The sequence below is a fragment of the Pezoporus wallicus genome, unplaced genomic scaffold (assembly GCF_028554395.1).
Source record: "Pezoporus wallicus isolate ANWC-B61680 ecotype Strahan unplaced genomic scaffold, APGP_CSIRO_Pwel_v1 scaffold_6362, whole genome shotgun sequence".
Lineage (NCBI taxonomy): Eukaryota > Metazoa > Chordata > Aves > Psittaciformes > Psittacidae > Pezoporus > Pezoporus wallicus.
Genome location: NW_026637663.1, coordinates 8,106,899 through 8,113,500, shown reverse-complemented (window position 1 = coordinate 8,113,500; position 6,602 = coordinate 8,106,899).

The following is a 6,602-nucleotide window of genomic DNA, read 5'->3' as shown; positions in this document are numbered from 1 at the left end:
CTGGACAGTTATAGCATCATAGAATCACAGAACTAAAGAATGATTTGGGTCAGAAGGGATCTTCAAAGATCATTTGGTCCAACTCTGCTGCCATAGGCAGGGATTTCTTTCAGTAGATGAGCTTGCCCAAAGCCCCATCCAGCCTGGCTGTGAACACTTCCAACAGTGGAGCACCCACAGCTTCTCTGGGCAGCCTGTTCCTGCATCTCACTGCCCTCATCATAAGTTTTTCCTTTCTTATATCCAATCTAAATCAACTCTCTTTCAGTTTAAGACCATTGCTCTTTGTCCTGTCACTTAAGGCCTCTCCATCTTTCTTGTAAACTCCGTTTACATACTGAAAGGCTGAAATGAGGTCTTCTGGAGCTTTCTCTTCTGCAGATTGAAAACCTCCAACTCTCTCACCCTTTCTTCACAAGAGAGGTATTCAGTCCTGTGACCATTTTCATGGCCCTCCTTGTAAATAATGTAACCCTAATGAAAAGCTTAGCAGGCGCTTTTAAGCAGACAACTGGCTAAAGGAAGTTCAGATCCACAAACCAATACATTGTGCTGTTGTTTTAATCCTTTTTTCTTAAAAAAGGTAGGCTTTTGTCTTTTGTGCTTTGTTGTAACAAGCACATTATCAAAGAAATAAACAACTCTACCATCTGTTTCCCCTCCTGATGGAAATAAGTTGATAGTTCCTGAATTTTGGGTAAGAGTCTGCTGAATCAGATATAGGCAGTTACCTCTGTTCCAGTTTTGCTACTTTTGTGCTGCCTGCGATATCATTGAATTCCAATTAGCCAGCTGACAAGTCAACAACCCAGAAGAAATTTTCAGATGAACTCAAAGTAATTAATTCCTGTTTTGAGAGCTCTCCTCACTGTCATCATGAGCATTTCAGGAAGAAGAGAAGGCAGAAACCCACAGCCTTTCTTTCAGTTATTATTTGGGGCACTGAGGCATGATGTGGTAAGTTAAGCAGCTCTTATATGCTATGATATGTTTGGACACAACAACTCAAGCATGAGCTTCTTCCTTCCCCACCTCTCTCCCTCCTCATCTCTCCGTGCTCAGCCTATCTTTGATGTAAACTATCAGTCTATACTGAACACATCAGGGAAAGGGGACAATTCTGCAACATTTTAACATGATACACATTCAATTTTCAGAATGCAGTTCTACATTTAACATACATTCACTATAGATCTTATTGTACGTGTCATAGAACAGCCCAGGTTAGAAGAGACCTACACAGATCATCTGGTCCAAGCTCTCCTGGGAGGGGGAGCCTAGATGACACTAGTGCCTTGTCCAATTGTATCTTGAAAATGATGGGGACTCCACTGCATCCCTGAAGAGGTTGTTCCAATAAATGATTGTTTAAAAAACTTCTTTATGTCAAGATACATGTTTATATCATACATATAAAATATATTTTAATATAATCACAAAACAATGGCATTACTACTGTTTTATATCTGGCTTCCAACACCCATTGCTTAAGGAATTTGCAAACTTCTTCTTTACTTGTTCCGTTAGAACATTTTAACCATGACTGCAGCCTCACTGGCTGCAGTAGGATTATTGCCATCTTTGGAGTTAGGCAAGTATTACTGTGACTGACAGTTAATCACAGAAATCAGCAGCACTTCACTGACTTCAGTGTTCAGGACTGGAACCAGGGACAAAAACTCTTCTACCTTTATTCCTGTATTCAGTTCCATTCCCCAGATAAAACAAAATTGGCATGCTAAGGCACATGAAAAACAACAAGGTGCTTGATGACAGCCAGCATGGCTTCACTAAGGGGAAATCCTGCCTGACCAATTTGGTGGCCTTCTATGATGGGGCCATGGAACTGATGGACAGGGGTAGAGCAGCTGACGTCATCTACCTGGACTTGTGCAAAGCGTTCGACACTGTCCCACACGACATCCTTGTCTCTAAATTGGAGAGACATCAATTTGATAGGTGGACCACTTGGTGGATAAAGAACTGGCTGGATGGCTGCACGCAAAGAGTTGTGGTCAATGGCTCAATGTCCAGCTGGAGACCAGTAACGAGTGGTGTCCCTCAGGGATCAGTGTTGGGACCAGTCTTGTTCAACATCTTTGTCACTGACATGGACAGTGGGATTGAGTGCGCCCTCAGCAAGTTTGCTGATGACACCAAGCTGTTGGTTCGGTTGATACGCTGGAGGGAAGGAATGCCATCCAGAGGGACCTTGACACGCTTGTGAGGTGGGCTGATGCCAACCTCATGAAGTTTAACCATGCCAAGTGCAAGGTCCTACACCTGGGTCAGAGCAATCCCAGGCACAGCTACAGGTTGGGCAGAGAAGAGATTCAGAGCAGCCCTGTGGAGAAGGACTTGGGGGTGTTCGTCTATGAGAAAATGAACATAAGCCGGCTTCAGTGTGTGCTTGCAGCCCAGAAAGCCAACCGTATCCTGGGCTGCATCAAAAGGAGCGTGACCAGCAGGTCGAAGGAGGTGATCCTGCCCCTCTACTCTGCCTTCGTGAGACCTCACTTGGAGTATTGTCGTGGTTTAAACCCAGTCAGGTAACTTGTTCACTCACTCCCAGTGAGTGGTGCCGAGCTGACAACAATCAAGGTCCGTGTTCGTCTCCCCCCCCTCCCTGCACCGGGGCTCTCCCCTTCCCCGCTCCCGGAGGAACGGGGAGGAGGATCGAGAGAGTGCAACTCCTACGGGTTGAGACAAGAACAGTCCAGCAACAAATCACCACCGCTACTATCAGCTAAAACAATGATAAGGGAAAATAACAAGGGAAGAGAATACGATACCACCGGCCAAGAAAACGAGTTCCACCCGGAAGCTCCTGTCCTTCCGGGTAACTCCCAGTTACCCCCCACCCCGGGCATGACGTGCTGTGGTATGGAATACCTCCCCGGCCAGCCCGGGTCAGGCGCCCCGTCTCTGCTTCCTCACAGCTTCCCCTCTTCCCTGGCAGAGCATGAGCCTCACAGAGTCCTTGGTCAGGGTAAACATCACTTAGCAACAACCGACAACATCGGCTTCACCAACGCTGTTCTCAAAACTAGAAGTCAAAACACAGCACTGCACCAGTTAACACAAAGGAAAAAACATGACTGCTACTGCTGAACCCAGGACAAGTATTGTGTGCAGTTCTGGTGAGGACACCAGAACAACATAAGAAGGACATGGAACTGTTGGAACAAATCCAGAGGAGGGCCACGAGGATGATCAGGAGACTGGAGCACCTCCCATATGAAGATAGGCTGATAAAATCGGGGCTGTTCAGCCTGGGGAAGAGAAGGCTGCGTGGAGACCTCATAGCAGCCTTCCAGTATCTGAAGGGGGCCTATATGAGGATGCTGGGGAGGGACTCTTCATTACGGGCTGTAGCAATAGGACAAGGGGTAACGGGTTCAAACTTAAACAGGTAAAGTTTGGATTGGATATAAGGAAGAAGTTCTTTCCTGTGAGGGTGGTGAGGCACTGGAATGGGTTGCCCAAGGAAGTTGTGAATGCTCCATCCCTGGCAGTGTTCAAGGCTGGGTTGGACAGAGCCTTGGGTGGCATGGTTTAGTGTGAGGTGTCCCTGCCCATGGCAGGGGAGTTGGAACTAGATGATCTTAAGGTGCTTTCCAACCCTTATGATTCTATGATTCTATAAAGGCACTCAATAAGATGTCAATATTAGGAACTTGAAATTCTATTTATCATTTATTGACCATTGTTTTTCACATCTGCTGAAAGCAGCTAACACAGATGTTTTCTACCACAAGTTTGCTTGAGATCAAAGTAATACCTTAACGGAGATGTCGTTTTAGGAAGGTAAGGTGCTCAAAATAATCCACCAGCACTGGCACCTTAGTTTGTCTAATACTATCTAAGTTTTCTGAAGGTTCTTATTACCTGGAGCATCTACCACAAATAAATGGTAGTATCTCTGTCCCTGCATGTTGTACACTGTCACACTTTTCTCCTTCATCATAAATTGCACACAATTCCTTCAGCTGTTTAAAATAACAGTATCAGAGAGAGATTTTAAGCATGTGGTGGGAGGTAAAATTAGCTGCTTTCCTTCCCAATTCAACTGATATATACTGGAATTAAAGTATTTCCAAGATAGTGGATTAGTCATTGGCTGGAATCTTTAAAATTCAGCACCCCTACAAGAGCTGAAAGTAGCTGTTCTATTCTCTGGCACCTACATCATCCCTATTCAGATAATAGCAATAATACTGAGGCAGACTTTCAGATGCTCTCTCTCTCCATTCATCTAATGCATACATTAATCATATGTTATCAAAAATCTGCAGATTAAACAGTGATTATATTAAGCATCATGTCTTTGTGATTGGAATAGGGTGGTGGAGATAAGAGCTTAAAACTGTTTTCTATGCCTGGAAATCTTGGAATGACAGTGACAAGAACTGGGAAAGGAGAGGGATGAAGGGGCTTGTGGTAGAAAAGAATTAAGCAATCCTAGCACAAAAACAATGGAAGTAAAGAGAGCTTCATATGCCTCTTTGGAATGGCTAATTCCCTCACTGCTTTGCTAGTCTCTTCCATCTTGGAGAAACTTTATTTTGTGCACCACTGCCCCAGGTGATGATGGCTGTTCAGGGACAGCATGTGGAAATAACCCATGAGTTCTGGTTTTACTGTTAACTTACTGAAATTGCTATATGACAGTTTGCACTGGCAAATTACTAAATTCCCCAAACTTCATACTTAATTTAAAATGACATCAATACATACGAGGAGTGTAAACAGCTCATCAATAAACAAATTCAAGGGGAGGCATATATTTTATTTCCTCAAGGAACTTTGTAATTAGAGCTTTGTAAACAACCTACCCGGGAACAGGAGGTCTTTTTGGAGCAAGATTTGTCTTAGCTAATACAGAAGACCTTAAAAAAAGAAGGTGTAACTGTTTTGTTAAGGAATTAACATTAAAAATAGGTTAGAATTTTAATGTTGGGTATTCAGTTTCTTAAATTAAAAAGACATCTGAGTAGTAACATGGCTTTGTTCCTGTATCAAAATGTAGACATTTAAATATCACAATGTAAGAAAACCTTTTTGATCTAACACATACAGTCATAGCTATTACAAAAAGGGCCAGTGTGGATTTATGTGGTGGGAGTATCTTTTCTGTTCTCTAGCTGACAATACATGACAGCTATAAAACATGCCTGCCAACATCTGAGATCTCTGAGAGGGTTGAAAACCATGAAATATACCAGTCTTGAGGAGCTTTCCAAAGGGACAGGGCAAAAGCAAGCAGGGGCAATTAGCACACAAAGAAGCCAGCCACCACGTTCACCTTTGAACTCTGAGCCACCACGCTCATCTCTGAACATACTTCATATTATAAGTATGAGCTGAATTCATACTTTGAACAACATAGGGAAGTCCTAACAAACTCAGTGCCAGCCGTGAATCACTGTCATGAATCACTGTTGGCTACAAGCCAGGCAGGCTCTGCGGCAGTGCTGACAGTTAGGTGGCTGCTCAAAAGGTCTTGGGGGACTCCAAGCAGCACACCACTGGAGTGCCACTGAATGCACACCCATCAAGCCCAGGGCGTCTTCTCCACACTTGCCCACAGAGTAACTGGCAGAGCTACAGCAGTTGTACCCTTACAACTGTTTGTAAGGCTCTGAGCTTAGTCCTCATTTGAGCTCACTGAGACAAAATTAAATCCATAAACTGTACATGTAAGGAACGAGATCATTTGCTGTCTCACATCCTGAGGCAGTAAAGAGTAATGCAAGTGACAGCAGGGAGGCATTTTAGAGCTAAATTTGTCTTCACTAAGTCATAAGTGACCTTGAACAAAAGATTTTGAAGGAAACAAGACCTTAACAGAAAAGTCTGCTGAAAAGCTGAGGGATAGAGGAGGTAAATTACGCTCTTGCTCGATTCCTGTTACTCGGGACCATGCAGGCACAAATAGCAATAAATTTAAACATAAAGAAAAGCACTTACGGCTGTTAAGTGTGGTCAGACCCCGGCACTCTCTGGAGAGCCTGTGGGGCATTCCTGCCTGGCAAGACCCAAAGCCCGAGTGGATGTGGCCATGGGCCATTAGCAGGCATGGGGAACCCCACTCAGGGCGGGGGAGCTGCACTGTAGCATCCCCTGGGGCCCCTTCCCACATCCACATCCTTGGATCTCCATGGATTGTGCCATGGGCCCTTACAGATGTATGTGATCAGATCAGTTTTATATGCTTGATTGCCACCATGAGGCACCCAAATCAACATCACAGCCCATCTACGCCAGCTTCACAGGTTGCAGGAACCAGAGGGCTGCCTTCCGAAGGTGCTGGGTAAGCCAGCTCATGTCATAGACTCACAGAATTGCTTGGGTTGGAAAGGACCTTAAAGATCATCCAGTTCCAACCCCCTGCCATGGGCAGGGACACCTTCCACTAGACCAGGTTGCTCCACGCCCCATCCAACCTGGCCTTGAGCACTGCCAGGGATGGCGCAGCCACAGCTTCTCTTGGCAACCAGTTCCAGTGCCTCACCACCGTCTCAGTAAAGAACTTCTTCCTCACATCCAACCTAAACCTCCCCTGCTTAAGTCTGAACCCATTACCCCTTGTCCTATCACTA